General features: G+C 39.8%; 1 long non-coding RNA gene across 1 annotated transcript; it reads right to left on the bottom strand.

Annotated features, from left to right (window-relative positions):
- Window positions 1-12,435: 12,435 nt before the first annotated feature.
- Window positions 12,436-16,619, bottom strand: LOC143289451 (uncharacterized). Its single transcript, XR_013056248.1, has 2 exons — window positions 13,118-16,619; window positions 12,436-13,082 (listed from the first exon to the last, which is right to left on the bottom strand). It is a non-coding gene; the product is annotated as an uncharacterized LOC143289451 (long non-coding RNA).
- Window positions 16,620-16,849: the final 230 nt, after the last annotated feature.

Raw genomic sequence — 16,849 nt, 5'->3', positions numbered from 1 at the left:
TGAAATGTTTTTAGTTAATGAATACCCAAATATAAATTGAATTACATGATAGATAATTGTTAAAGTTATGCATGTATGTTTCATGAAAATCCAGACACCGCAGCAGGTGTGGACTGCAGGTGTGTACTTATATTTCTTTACAAATGTGTACTTCTCTTTATTTAAAGGTGTTACTTTTGTCTGTTTACAAATTTTGCAGACTAGTGGATGATGTAGCACATTCCAACACAGCCAACTGGGGGCAGCCAAAAAAAAAAAAAAAAAAGAAACGAACAAACAGAATATGTCTTTATTATTTTCAGTGTTATTTTTTTCTATGGTGGAACTTTTGCTACCAGTCTTGAATTCATTTTTACAATGCTCGGTTAGGGGTGGAGGGTAAAGAATGAGTGTTTGAGTGTGTATGTGTGTGACTGTGTGTGTTGTGTGGGCATGTGCCTGTGTGTGTGAGTGTGTGTTGTGTGGGCATGTGCCTGTGTGTGTGAGTGTGTGGATGAGCCAATTGTTTCTTTGGTTAAAAAAAAAAAAAAAAAAAAAAAAAAAAATTGTGTGTGTGTAACTTTTTACTTAAAAACAAATTGTTTTGTGACATTTTCTACACCAGCGCCAGTGCCCGGATTTATAACATTTGCCAAGGAACCCTTTTTTTTCTTCTTTTTTTTTCTGATTGTATTTGATGACAAGGAGGCACCACCAGCACTGTGGCAGAATCGGGTCAGGCGGTAGGGACTTGTGTGATCCGGTGTTCACCAGTGACCAGGGATCGAAACCCTCGTTTCAGCATGGGCCCTGTGCCCACGGGAAAGACACTTCACTCCTGACTTTCCTCACCCCACCGGGATGTGAATGGGTGTTCACCGGACTCGGGTCGGGGTTAGTTAAAAACCTTGAGGAGAGGGCTGGGCCCCCTCAGAGCACCGGACATAGTGGATATGAATCCACTGGTCACCCCCTGAAAACGGAGTATGGCTGCCTACATGGCGGGGTGAAAACGGTCATACACATAAGAATCCCACACGTGTACACGTATACGAGTGGACATGGGACTTGCAGCCCATGAATGAAGAAGAAGAAGAAGACAAGAGAGGCAAGGCCTTCAAGACTCACTTGTGATAAATTAAGTCCCCTTGCATTAATTACAGAGTCATTTCCCTTTTTTACCATCTGCACCAAAACGTTTGCAAAATAAATAAAACAACTTCCATGCTTAGCAAAAGAAGTTCCTGTTTGAACAAAAAATTATAATAATGACTGCTCTTGTTGTTGGGTCAGAATATCAGATCAAAGTGCCAAGTTTAGAGAATACAAAAAATATGAATATAACAGTAAATGCAGTTTGCTTATAATTAGGCTTCTTTTTTTTTGTTTTTTGTGCCCATCCCAGAGGTGCAATATTGTTTTAAACAAGATGACTGGAAAGAACTGATTTTTTCCTATTTTTATGCCTAATTTGGTGTCAACTGACAAAGTATTTGCAGAGAAAATGTCAATGTTAAAGTTTACCACGGACACACAGACACACACACATACACACACACACAGACAACCGAACACCGGGTTAAAACATACAAAAAAGAAGAGTACAATGGTTGAAAAAGGCTGTGGGATCCGCTTCCTTGAACATTTTCCTGATGTATTTCATGACTTGTCGCTTTGAGTTTGAAGTCGCTTTGTGAATCATTACAGAAATGAATGCATGAATTTCATTTTTTGGGTTTTTTTTTGGGGTGTGTGTGTGGGGGGTGGGGGGGGTTTCTTTTGTTCCAGGCTAAATGTGTTGAGTGTTGAAGGTGCCTTACTTTGCTATGACTTGTACAGTATTGTTTCGATATAATAATGTGGATAAATGGCAGAACTGGTTTCTTCTTGGGTTGTTTTTGGTTTTTGTTGTTGGGTTTTTTTTGGGTTTTTTTGCATTAAAAAGAATGAACAGAAAATGTGTGCTGAGTGTGTTATTGGCTTATCGACTTAAAAAAAAACTATGTGCTAATTATGCTACTGGCTTGTTGACTTGATACCTATGTGCTTTTTGTGTTGCTGGCTTGTTGACAACAGAGCAGCTGCAACAGTTGAAGTGTACATAGTACTGACAAGATTCCCCCCCCACCCCACTTTTGGCTTATGAAATACAGCTGACCTCTCAAAAAAGTGCTAGCAGTCAACTGGGTAAATTTTTTTTTATGTGTGTTGAAAATGTTCTGAGCACCCAAACGGCAATGCCGAAAATGGTTTGAATAAGTGTTGATTTTTTTTTTCTTTTTTCTTTTGTTGTTGTTGTTGTTTCTAGGGTGGTTTGTTGTTGTTGTTGTTGTTGTTGAGGACCACAGAGCATAACTTTTCTTTTCTCCAGCTTCCCTCCTCCCCCCCCCCCCCCCAACCACCTTTTTTTTGGGGGGGGTAGGGGTGGAGTGTGGAGGGGTGGGGGTGGGGGGGGGGGTTGGGAGTGTTGTGGGTGTACACTGTTGGATTGTGGGTTTTGTGTCTTTTTCAGTTTCACTCACCTCCTCTCAATTGTTCTCTTTCTCTCTCTCTCTCTTTCTCTTTGTGTGTGTGTGTGTGTGTGTTTTGAATATATGTGTATGTGAATGTTTGTGTGTATGTATGTGTGTGTTTGTATGCGTACATGTTTGTATAATGTGCGTGTGTGTGTGTGTGTTGTGTATATATGTGTTTGTTTGTCTGCGTATGTGTTTGTGTAATGTGCGTGTGTGTGTGTGTGTATGTTGTGTATACATGTGTGGGTTTGTATGCGTATGTGTTTGTATAACGTGTAGTGTGTGTGTGTGTGTGTGTGTGTGTGTACATTTGTGTGTTTGTCTGCGTGTGTGTCTTTGTGTTGGAGAGTGTGTGGTGAGTAAAAAGTGTGTTTTGGATTACCAGTAAATATTGGTAGAAGAAAACAACAACAACAACAACAACAACAACAACATGAGATAAACGTTGAACAAACACTGACGTGTCATTAGATAAACTGAGACAGAAACAAAACAAGTAAACCAACGAGTGAACAAAACAAGGAAATAAACAGATTTTTATTTCCCCCACTTCACCATTGTATCAAACCTAAAGATGACTGATAAATGAGATTGTCCATTGCCTGAACATTGTCTGTTTTAATTGATTATCTCTGTCATTATTTCTTTTTGTTTGTTGCTGTTATTGTTATCGTGGTCTTGCCTGTCATTGTCTGATGAAGAACGGAAATCAGTAGCTATCACAAAACCGGATGATGATTTCACTTTACACGGAAAACCCTTCCTGACTTGGAACAGATATTGGAGATACGTTGTCATTGTTTCGTTGCTTTGACTGGAAAATCAAACTGAGCGTCTAGTCATTCGGATGAGACAATAGACCGAGAGGTCCTGGTTGCAGCACGCACTTGGCGCGCTGAAAAAGAACCCATGATAATGTGAGTTGTTGTCCTCTGGCAAACTTCTGAAGGAGATATCCACTCTGATTGATAGGTGCACAAATATATTTATATAATCATATATATATATATAGAAAGTCCAGAACAATGCTGCACGACTCGTCCTAGCAAAAAAGAAATCTGATCATGTCACACCTCTTTTGCATCAGTTACACTGGCTTCCTATAGAGTCCCGCATCCACTATAAACTAACGACACTTGCCTTCCGACATTTTGATGAATGTCTTCCCCCATATCTCTCCTCTGTGCTGGAAACATATGAACCATGTAGAACGCTAAGATCCAAGAACCAAGTCCCAAGAACTAATTTAAAATGTGCAGGGAAAAGGTCTTTTAGGGCTCAAGTACCCCAAATTTGGAATTCTTTGCCATCATCCCTCAGAAATGCTCCTGATCTCCAGACCTTCAGGTCAGAACTGAAAACGCACATTTTCTGCAAACATTTCTGTACTCAGCAAGATGGATAGTCCAAAGTCTGTTCGCCGCATGGAGTTTTATGCTAGAGTTATTTATACTCATGTAATCCTGTTTTAGTGCATTTGATATATTTAATGTGTCTGGGCACACGCATGCATGTGCACGTGTGTGTGTGTGTGTGTGAGTGTGCGCACATGTATTTGTTTGTCTAAAAAATGTGTGTTTTTAAGGAATTTACTTCTTTTTTTAATGTAAGCATTATTTACTTGATATTTTTATTGTTTGGTGTATCATGCTTTTTTTTATTTTTTTTTTATTCATTCTGTGAACGCATTGGATTAAGCTGTTGTAATGTTTTATGTTATGTTTATGTCTGGCTCGATGATGTAAGGCACTTTGAGCAGCATTAGTACTGGATATCGCGCCATAGAAAAGTTATGAATTATTATTAATATTATTATTATTGTATATGCAAGCACTCAAGGCCTGACTAAGCGCATTGGTTGGGTTAGGCATCTGCCATGCAGGTGTGGTGTAGCGCGTATGGCTTTGCCTGAACACAGCGATGCCTCTTTGAGAAAGCGAAACTGATGCTTGTTACGGTAAACTGAATGATTTGTTGAATGGTGAGGTCGACGCGGAAGCCTGGTCGGGACAACTTGGGGTCTGTGTGTATGTAGGTCAGGTATCTTCTTCCCCCCCCCCCCCAGCCCCACCCCCACACACCCCTACACCCCCACACTTCCCTTCCCCCCCACCCCATCCCCTACACCCCCCACTTCTTCTTCTGCGTTCACTTGTATGCACACGAGTGGGCTTTTACGTGTATTACCTGTTTTTACCCCGCCATGTAGGCAGCCATACTCCGTTTTCGGGGGTGTGCATGCTGGGTATGTTCTTGTTTCCATAACCCACCGAACGCTGACATGGATTACAGGATCTTTAACTTGCGTATTTGATCTTCTGCTTGTATATACACACGAAGGGGGTTCAGGCACTAGCAGGTCTGCTCATATGTTGACCTGGGAGATCGTAAAAATCTGCACCCTTTACCCACCAGGCGCCGTCACCGTGACTCGAACCTGGGACCCTCAGATTGACAGTCCAACGCTTTAACCACTCGGCTATTGCGCCCGTCCACCCCCCAACCAATCCATCCTTTTTTACTTTTTTCAAAGCAGATGTGGTGTAGTGTTTATGGATCAGTCTACATGCTTTCACGGCCCCTCTCTGTATCTTTCCCCTCTCTCTGATAATATGTAAGCACATAATATGTATGCAAGCACACAAATGTTACACATTGATAATATGTATCTTCACGTACACACGCACACACACTCACACACACACCAGCTTCCACAACATCACTGTTGGTGGTAACTTTACCTACGTATTGTTTAGCAGAATTGCATGATGTGAAATGCTTTCAGGGGATGGGGGTGGCGTGCGTTGGGAGGTGGGGGTGGGGGGGGTGGGGGGGGGTGGATGAGGCAACAGATGTGATCCGTTATGAGCTGACTGATGTCTGACATGTACAATATTGTTACAGTGCGTGTTTGCGTTTGTGTGTGTGTGTGTGTGCCGTGGAAGCTGCGATACGTAGCCTAGGAATGAGTGTGTGGAGGAGGAGGAGAGGGGTTGGGGGGGGGGGGGTGCAGGGTAATTTGGGAGATGGTGTGTGTGTGTGTGTGTGTGTCGGGGCTGGTGTAAGTTTATGTGTATTTGTGCTTTCATATAGATCTGTGAAACTGCATGTTTGTTGCATATGTTATGCATGCGTGTGTGTGTGTCTGCATGTTTTACATTTATTTGCTTATTTATCACCAGTATTGTCTTCTTATTTTATTTTTATTTATTGTTTGTTTTTTGTTTTTTTGTTGTTGTTTTTTTCTCAAGGCCTGGCTAAGCGCGTTGGGTTACGCTGCTGGTCAGGCATCTGCTTGGCAGATGTGGTGTAGCGAATATGGATTTGTCCGAACGCTGCTGATACTGATATTGTTACAGTGTGTTGCACATAGTATGGTGAGTCAATGTGCATGATGTGTGACCCTCCTCTGTGAAGTCATTTGGAGGAAGGAACCTTTTGTAGATTTGCACCTTAGGAAGAAACACACACACACACACACGCACACACACACACACAGTTATTTCTGACGAGGTTCTTATGGTCAAACTTTCACAGGCATTAGTTCATAGCCCTTTTCTACATTCCTTCAGAATTGTCTCAGTGGTTTCTGATTATTATTATCATTATTGAATTGTCAGGTATGCCTGTTCATGATCCAGTCTAGCCAGCAGCCTGAGAGAATCTGGCTTCCAAGCCAAAGTCCTCGCCATAGAGATTGATGCAAGAGGTTTTGTGGGCGCATCTGCCTACAGCCTCATGAAACAGCTGTCGATTTCTGGCAGAGAGAGGACATGGGCTCTCAAGGCAATGGCAGAAGCAGCAGAAAAGAGTTCCAGCTGGATCTGGTCGAGGAGGAATGAAAGTAAACTTCATAAGAATTAAATTTTCACTACTCAAACTGGGCGTGGTTAAAACGTCTGCCAGAAAAGGTAACTCAATCCTGAAGTGGCGACCACCCTGGAGGTGCGGGTTCGAACCTGCTGAGGACCAGGAAAAAAGAAAAGGCGGCAATACAAGGGCATCCAGGAGTCATGACCTGGGTGCGGCCCGGTCCCCTTAGTTTCAGTTTCAGTAGCTCAAGGAGGCGTCACTGCGTTCGGACAAATCCATATACGCTACACCACATCTGCCAAGCAGATGCCTGACCAGCAGCGTAACCCAACGCGCTTAGTCAGGCCTTAGAGTGTAAGAAGTTAATCAAGGGCCGAAACACTTGACTGACGGGGGCTTCTTCTCTGAAAACCTTGTACTGTCCAGCTCTCCCTAGAGTTTCTTATCACTGTCAGTGGTAGGTGGGTTATGTAAACAGTAACATACCCAGCATGCCCACCCTAAAATCGGAGAATGGCTGCCTACATGGCTGGGTTTAGAAAGTTCGAACACAAAGATAGCCCACTCATAGATGAGTGAATTTGCGAGTTGTAGTTCACAGAAACAGAAAGGAAATACTGCTGGAAATACCATCAGTCGCTCTTTGAAGGAAATACAATGGCCAGTTCTGGAAGTAACATCTTGAAAGGAAATACAATGGCCAAAAAGAAACAGTAGGCTCATTTTGTGGTGGGTAGTCAGATGCTTGTAAACATCACACACTCACACTCACTCACACACACACTCTCACTCACACACACACGCCAGTATGATATCTCAAGTGTGTCATCTATCTCACGTGAGAGTCTGTATGGATGGATGCACACATACACATGCACTTATGACTGCATGAATATGTGTGCATGCACACGTACAAACACATACATAAACCTACACATACACACACACACACATACACTTTGTTGCTCATACAAATCACACACACACATGTACACTTGCATAGGCACGCACCCACACCCCCACACCCCCCCCACACACACACACAGAGGCACCCATACACATATGTGCACACTTGCATGCTCAAACACACACACACACAACACACACACACACTCTCTTGTGCATATTTAAGTTTTGACCGAACAAGTGATGTGCAAAGGTGTAGTAGAATGAATATGTCCTGGCTCCATGGTTGTTTGCATACTATTTTCAAGAAGTTTAATGTTTTCCTGGCCTTTGTTAAAATGTAATCGATATGATGATTCCAAGTTGATTTTGATGTAAGGTGTACTCCAAGGAATTTAACTACTTTTTTTTAATTTCCAGGGTGTTATCGTAAATTTTAAAGGAAGGCAATGTTGCTGGACTTGCTGGACTAAAAAAGGAGCTAGAAGCTCCACGAAGGAGTTAGATTTAAATATTTCGCTTTCACTACAGGAATGTTACACCATGGTAGAAAATGTCCAATGGTTAAAATTTCAGTTTGAGGAAAAACACACCGATAACTCGGAGAACTTCACATAAGAACATACAGAAAATGTATGGTTTCATGGGAAAACATTACCATAATGATTTTCATAAGAGGCAAATCATTTCTCTAATCTGCAGATGGAAAATGAATTGTTTTTGAACAAAATATGTCAGTAATGTTTCTTGCATCTGTGGTGCTCACATAACAGCCGATCATATACCAACTTGCGATATGTTAAAGTCTCAAATCCATGAACTGAAATCATCTTCAGTGTTGACGATCTTCAGCAGTCCATTGCTAATGTATGACTTTTTCAACTCCTTGTTAAATAGTCCAGTTGGTTCGCTGTTATAGTTGTTAATTTTTCAATAGAAATATGTTACATTGTTATGGGTTTTTTGTTGTTGTTTTTTTTGTTGTTTTTTAAACAAAATTTAAATCAATCATTTTCCATATGTAACACACACACACACACACACACGGCGCGCACTTTCACTTACTCACATGCGTACACAGTAATTCTCCCCCCCCCCCCCCCCCTCGCTTTTTTTCCTACCCTCGTCTAATATCACTTACAGTGAAAAGACGTTAAACTAAAGAACTCTCTCTCTCTCTCTCTTATTCCCCTCTCCACACACACGCACATGCACACACAATTAATAAACATACACAGTGGGGCAGTTTTACAGTTAAAAAAGATTTATTTTTTTTCACATTCCTTTTAAGGATTCTCTACTAACCAGGTATTTTCAAGACCAAACACAGCCATATTCATTTACATTCAGCTGACAATTGTTTTTGTTGTTCTTGATGTTTATTTGTAATGATATTGTGCACCATATGTCAAGCATGATCTTTCCAAAATTTTGAATGCATTTATGTACAAGTTTGTGTGTGAAGAGTGTGATCAGCTGTATGGTAATTATTCCACAGTTTGAAGTACGGTAATCATTCCGTTTTCATTTGTCACGTTTCACAGGAAAGGATTGTGTTTTTGTTGTATTGCATTGTAAACCACTAATCGAGGCCTAGTGAAAGGGGAGAAAATAGTTGCCATCTTCTTGCCTTCCCACACCCACACCCCACCCCACCCCACCCGCTCTGCCTGCTCCCGTTCCAGTCGTTTCAACAATTTGTCAGAAATGGTGAGAACATTAATTAAGGGGGCATTATCGGTCAGACGGGGGTTCCATTTTGTTCATGGCCATATATACCAAAGTAATTGGAATATTTGCAATCATTTTAGCATGCATATGTCAAAAGGGTTATATTTGTCAAAACAAATAATAAAAATATGATTTTTTTAATAAGTCTGAATTTTTTGTATGTTTTATGAAAAACGATATGTCGCGTAAAAGGAAATTGGGGTGTTAGCTGGCACACTCTACATTGAATACTATGCCATGTACATGGCTCATATTTTGCAAAGATAAAGAAAACAAGTTTATCTATGGCATGTACCATTGATTTTTATGTCATCTTGACTGATTTTGAGTTTTAGCGACTCGAGTTTTGATAATTTTTTATAAAAAAAAATCAAGTGACAAAATTTACCAAAAACAAACTAAGTGTCTTCCAGACAATTCTGAGGTACATACTATAGCTGATGGCATTCAAAACAAGCATGCAAAATTTCTAAGCTGTAGCTTGAATATTTCTTCAGATATTGTGTTCAAAGCATGCAAAAGTGGATTTTCACTAAAGTTTATGTAAGAAAATGAAGGGTTTTTCCTACCTGTCAACTTGTTCATGTCACTAATGTCCCCCTGCAAGGTATGGCTGGCCCTCCCTAGCAGCACAGTTACCATTGTGGATCAGTCTCTCCTGCCTTCTAGCCCTCCTCTCCTCCAAGGAAGCTGATTTTGCCCGTCTCTGGGCATTTGAGATCTGCGCTGTATCCCGCCGTGTGAAGAAGTCTGTTGCAAACACACCAGGGCGGATGTCCATTGCCTCCAGCATGGCACCAAAACATGTAGCACCATCATTGAAGACACTGACAGCAATGGCAAGGGCAGTTTTCACAGTTCTTGGGCCATGGTTTTTTTGTTTTGGGGCAATACTTCCAAATTGTACTGTTCAGCGACTCGTTTGCATTCTGCGTATACCCCTGCAGACACTTTTTCAGCAGCTACATACTCCATCTTGCCTGCATTCTCCATGCTCTTTGCAGCAACAGTAGTGGCAGCCTTTTCAATAGTCTTGTTGATGGTCACAGTGCTACTTATCTGAACAGGTGGTGGTAAATCCATTAGTGCGCAAAACACCTCAAGGTCTGTATGACTCCATCCAAGGGCACGCATTGAAAACTCTGCACGGTGGTTGATAGAATTTATGTTTATATTCCCAACTGGAATTTGTTCATTTGAAGGGAGCTGCTTCTGATCACTACAATGCTCATTATCACAATGGAAGGCAAACTGGCTGGCTAATCCAGACCTTTTTACTTCAAAGAGCTGGACACTACCCAGGCAAAATCCACACTTCAGCTTGGATGACAGGTTCTGGGCTAACAATCCAATGTCAACAACTCTGTAACCTGTAGGAGGTTCTAAGTCAAACACAGTCTTCAGTACTAAATGAATCAGAGAAGTTCTCTGCACTTTTGATCTTCAGTTCAGATCGACAGATGGGCGTGGCACTTTCATTTTCGAGTGAGGCATTTTCATTTTCCACCGATAGACTGTCATCATCACTCGATGTCGAATCCTTCACTTGTTCATCACTAGGCTTCTCAACAGTATCAACGAGTCTTTTCTTAGCCTGTACAAACTGGTTGCCACGAAACTTGCGCTTCTTAGACCTACCTTTGGTATTTTTTCTATCAGAAGGCATGATGACAACAAAACAATAGAAAAATCCGCAACAAAATAGCCAAAATAATCACTCGAAGTCAACTAGCTTACACGAAGACTGCCATACCGCGTGTTTACAAAGGGAGGTAACGCAGGGGAGCGGTCATTGTTCGCTTTGAATGGTGGTTATGAAGGAGAATAGTTTTTTGTTATTTTCGCCATTTTCAGAGTCAAAATCTTGATTTTTTTAGACACCCTACTTAATTTGATGGGCCATAGCTCCGCACCCGCTGGACGGAATTAAAAAATTCAAACAGTGTGATAAACTACAATGAATTTACTTTACAAACAATCTATTTTCTTAGCTAAACCAAAAAAAGTGATTTTTGACCAAAATCTGACCGATAATGCCCCCTTAAGGAACAAAGTGTGTGTGTGTGTGTGTGTGTGTGTGCTGAGCTGAATATTTGTACTTGAATATTTTGATGACTGTTTATGTCTATCAATATTTTGCTACTTAAATTATTTTGCTATTTTTGCCCCTAACCCTGCCCATTTTGGGATTTTTATTTATTTTATTATTATTTTTTTTTTAAAATATTTTTTCTCTTTTTCATCTCCATTTTCTTCATCCATGTTTGTGTGAACAGTTGCTTTTAATCTTTTTATTTTATTTTTTAATTTTATTTATTTATTTATTTTTACATACGTAGAAATGTAAAACGATCTTTTATTTTTTCTCACAAATAATCTTTTTCACATGATGCCTTCGATGCAGAAGTTTTTACATGTGTGTGTGTGTGTGTGCGCGCGCACGCACGAATGCATTACTTGAAGTAAAACATTTTTCGGTGTTCAATGATGTGCCTTCCCCCCCCCCCCCCCCCTTTCTTTTTCAGATAATATGATAGAGCATTGTTAAAAAGATATTCCCAAAATGTGCGTTTGTTTGCTGTGTATTACTTTCACAATGCTCAGGAAGTTGTGGGTACGTTTTACTTTTAATAATACCAGCTTGCAATACTGATCCAGAAATGCTGGTTAAAAAAAAGAAAAGAATGAATTTCAAATTCACTGATTTTCTGTTTGGTTTAAACAGTATTTCGGTTGAAACTATCATGGTACAAATACATTGATTTCTGTTTCATTCCAGCTACCCAGGTTTACGGTACTAGTATGTAGTTTAAACTCTGTGCGCTTCTTCATTTTTTGTTGTGCACTTTGATAACATTGTTAATTTCTTTGTGAAGTTAATGTTTTATCTTCATAACCACAATTTTGTGCTGAAGTGAAGAAAGAGAGAGAGAGAGAGAGAGGGAGAGAGAGAGAGAGAGAGAGACTTACGGCAGTTTTGTACATAGTTATTGAGCCTCTGGCATGAATTTGGGTATAATGAGTAATGAAGAACAATATGTGTGTTTTTGATGGTTTTGCTTGGGTACAGTACTTGTCATTGAGGTCAGATTAAAATAAATGAGAAGGGAGTTGGGATTTATTTTTAATGAACCCTTTTTTTATTTTTTTTATTTTTATTTTTTATTAAAGAGAATGAGAAAAGTGGACCGTTGTTGGAGGGAAACAAGTGTCTGCTGTGTGGGATGAGGTATATACATATATATATGTATATATATAAAGTGTGAGTGTGAACTGAACAGGTATCTGAAGAGCTGAAAACTACAATACTATCACACAACTGTACCAAGAAAAAATTCTGTAAAGAAAAACATGCATTTCTTTATGAACACACACACACACACAGACACTATCATACACACACACACACAATCATACACATACACACTCAGACGTACACTCACAGACACTATATCACACACACGCACGCACACACACACACACACGTGCCTCTGACACAGATATAATTTTTATTCCTGTTGGCAAGACACGATGATTCACAATGTAGTCGACACTGACAGCGCTGTGTCTGCAATCTGTTACCAACTCTGGATCCTCTCTACAGCATCAACATCCCCCAATCACAAACAATACGCAACTCCACCAAAAACAAACAAACCGCAGTACAGAAAACACTGGTACCCTCCCCACCCCCAACGCTACTACAGTATCTCCACACGTACAAGTCACCACTGCATACAAAAGTTGTCCACAAAGTCAACAATACGATTGAGTTTTGAAATGTCGCCACAACATAAATGCTTTGATATCAGCTACAGATGTATTGTGTATATCTGTAAAATATACCCAAATATCCCTGCAGAGAACATGGCCGACGTCTCGACCGAGGCCAACAAGAATAAACTTTTAAGACAAGAAGTGTTGTGCAGGCACCATGGTACGTGAACAACTGGGATAAAACTTCACAACACAACGACCACATTGAAAACCCTCACTACCTGTTCTCTGAACGGTTGCTGCCACACAGTAACATAAAAAAAATCTAAAAAAATCACTTCCGAAGTCCATCTGTCAGGCTGCCATGGAGCATCTAAAATCCTATCTACCTTGATAACCAGCATCTTAAATCCTATCTACCTTGATAACCAGCATCTTAAATCCTATCTACCTACCTTGATAACCAGCATCTAAAATACCAAGACAACTATCCCCACTGACAACCAACATCTTAAATCCCAACACAACTGTCCCCCACACTGTGACTTGACGGCCAGTATGTTAAATCCCCTCACACCATCATCCTCAGTACTGCAGAAACCACACCGCAGCGCCAAATTCTTACATTATTTTCCTGATTATGAAGGTTGGCACTGCACCTGGCATCAACTTACAAATGTCCTTGCTCTGATTCTAAAACACAAAAGCATTTCATTTCTGTGTCTCTGTCAGGGCTGAAACATCTGTATCTGTGTTGTTCCTCGAGTTTCAAACACTGCCACAGATATGCATCCATTGTGGATGTCTCTTCAGTGTTAGCCAAGCTGGTCCTTCAGAACAACAGCAGATTTGCTGAATACAGACTACCATCCACGTGGAACCATGTACTGAAATTGTAATGAACAGATATGTGAAATGTGCTTTGACAAAGCCTGGTGTTTCAGACACTGCCTGTCCTGGCTTTAGATTCTGTGACAGAAGAGCTGACAAAATGCTATGTCGTCAACACCATGATTGTGAGGAAGATGAAATTCATATTATGCTTTGCTGCCCTGCTCTTCACGACTTCAGGGTGAAATATATTCAGCCCAAATATTTTAATCATCCACATCGCTTTAGATTTGATTTGCTAATGTCCTCCGGAATGGAGACTACTGTCTAATCTAACGCTTACAAAGCTCTGAAATGATTATGTGGTTGCAACTTAAGATTACAAAAAGAGAAAGGACCATTTCCTGAAAACAGCTGTTATTATCCACATAACTCACTGTCCTATCACATGATTTACTTGTGTAACTGGTCCTGCTTGACACTGGCAGCTGCTCAATGACTCCACATGTTAATCAGTTTGTCCCTGTGTTAAAACATTATCTTCGCAACCCTTTCATCATGAGAGTGCACAGGCTTTTCTTTTGTCCATCTATAACTGAATCAATTTTATCAACTGCAGAATAATTCTGTCTATCGCAGGAACAAACTCCAACTATTGCAGAACCCATTCTGTCTATCCCAGAATCACTTGCATCTATCACAGATCTAATTCTATCGCAGAACCAATTCCATCTATCGCAGAACCAAATCCAGCCATCGCAGAACCAATGCCGTCTATCGTCAGAATCAATCAAGCTAACAAAAAAAACAACAACTGACGTACACACACACACCAGTCTTCTGGATTCAAAGAAAAATGTTTTTTTCTCCCTGACACACTGAGCACAAACCTGGTCCTGTTCCCTTCACACAGCACTCCTCTCCTCTTCCTGCAAACATATTTAAAGCTCGTTTTGTAGCATATTCTGAACATTTGAAGACAAGTATCATACCCAAAGCTAGGTTCACAAACATCCCCATTCTTACAATTCCAGACACTGGCTGAACAGGTGCCAAATCAACTGTTATTGTTTATAGATGACCTGGTTGAACAGGTGTCAAATCAACTATTATTGTTTATAGATGCCCTGGTTGAACAGGTGTCAAATCAACTGTTATTGTTTATAGATGCCCTGGTTGAACAGGTGTCAAATCAACTGTTATTGTTTATAGATGCCCTGGTTGAACAGGTGTCAAATCAACTTATTGTTTATAGATGACCTGGCTGAACAGGTGTCAAATCAACTATTATTGTTTATAGATGACCTGGTTGAACAGGTGTCAAATCAACTATTATTGTTTATAGATGGCCTGGTTGAACAGGTGTCAAATCAACTATTATTGTTTATAGATGACCTGGCTGAACAGGTGTCCAATAGCTATTATTGTTTATAGATGACCTGGTTGAAAAGGTGTCAAATCATTATTCTGTATAAATTGAACAAGAAAGAACAGAAAAGACACACACACACACACACAAAAATTATGCATGCAAACATACTTCACATCTGTGCCTGCACAACTATACCACAATCTTCATTCATTTTCATACATGTAGGTATGTACTTCTACTGCACTACAGTACTCCAACAACACATATGAACAAACAGCTGACCACAGGAATACTAAACTACGTTTGCTCAAACGCTGGCACACACAGTGCAAAGAGCAAGCCGATAATCAGACGAACACATGGGAATGACAAAATCATCACGTCTCATCATGTTCAGATGCCCAAGACTCCAGACATCAGAACCCTTCAGAAAAAAGAAAAAAGAAAAAAAAACAACAAAACAATGAAACACCAAAGGATTCATTTTCCTGTGATGAACCATCCTTACAGATATCGTAAAATGTCTGTACTTAACATCTACAAAGATTAAATTTAATTCTAAATAAAATCTAAAAAAGACAAACTGTCCTTATAAAACTGTACAAAATACCTGTACTCTATATGCACACAGATTTAAAAAAGAAAAAGAAAAAAAAGAAGACAAAGTTAAAGCTTTGGTTAATAAAAAAATTCCTGTGTTCGGAATTCAAACACTTCTTTCAAATCTATTTAAACACTGATATATATAAAAAATCTTTCACAGTCACATATCCAGTTGAAAATAAAACCTGAGAAAGATGGATGTAAATAAAGCACAGTCTCCATTTGATTACAATTTATTGTCAAAGTTATAACAAGGTTTCAAAGGTATTTAAAAAAAAAAAAAAAAAAAAAAATCCAAAACAAACACATCATTTCACAAAGGTAAAAACACTACCTGGGAGGTACATCTGTAGTATGAGCACTCCCCTTCAAAAACCACTATACCTCAAATGATACAAAATGCTGATTTTCAAGGAGTAAATATCAATCTTTTCCATTCCATTCTGGGCATGTCTACCTCCCCATTTAATACTTGGATTTGTACACAAGTGTGTATATATATATTCACTTACATGCATGACACAAGACTAATAATATATGCTTGATATAAACATAGAAAAAACCAACAAAAAACAAAACAACAACCGACAACAGACAGATATGAAAGGGCAGAGACAGAGACTGACACGAGAGGAAAAGACGGCCAGAATGACAAACACTCACAAACGACTCAGAAAGAGACAGACTCACAAACACTCAAACTATTCAAATGTTTTCGGCAGTGTGCAACACACTCTTGCCATCTCCGGTAAAAAAAAAAAAAAAGAAAAGAAAAAAGTGTTTTTTTTTGACAATGATGAATTATGTAACAAATTTTACACACACACACACACACACTCTTGCACGCATGGACACATGCACACGCACAGCTCAAACTAATTACAGAGGCAAATGGTAACACTGACCCAATGATCAACTTCAAACCAACCCAAAGTCCACGAAAAAAAACCTCCAAACCAGTACCATTCTGAGTCAGTATTCCACATATATATATATATATACAATTCACATAAACAAAACCCAGCAAAACCCCCCTCAATTCATCATATGCATGGTGTCTCCTGTTCTACACAAATTCCACTGTGTATAAGGCTATCATAGAAGATAAAAAAATTAAATAAAAACTTTTGCAGTTTCAAACAGGTGTCAAAGCAAACAGACTGATCCATATATATATATATATATATATACCACATCTATTAAAAAAAAAGGGGGGTGGGAGGAGTTCGGGGAGGGGGGGGGATGCCTGCTATATATACCACGCTGATTAGGGCTTGAAAGACTATCCTAGGTTTCTCTATAAGATTAACACAGAATGAGGAATTTCAAGCATTTATTACAACAACAACACTTAGAGGTGATAAAGAGCAGTTGAGAGCAA

The sequence above is a fragment of the Babylonia areolata genome, chromosome 14 (assembly GCF_041734735.1).
Source record: "Babylonia areolata isolate BAREFJ2019XMU chromosome 14, ASM4173473v1, whole genome shotgun sequence".
Classification (NCBI taxonomy): domain Eukaryota; kingdom Metazoa; phylum Mollusca; class Gastropoda; order Neogastropoda; family Buccinidae; genus Babylonia; species Babylonia areolata.
This window is presented reverse-complemented; position numbering and strand designations above follow the sequence as displayed.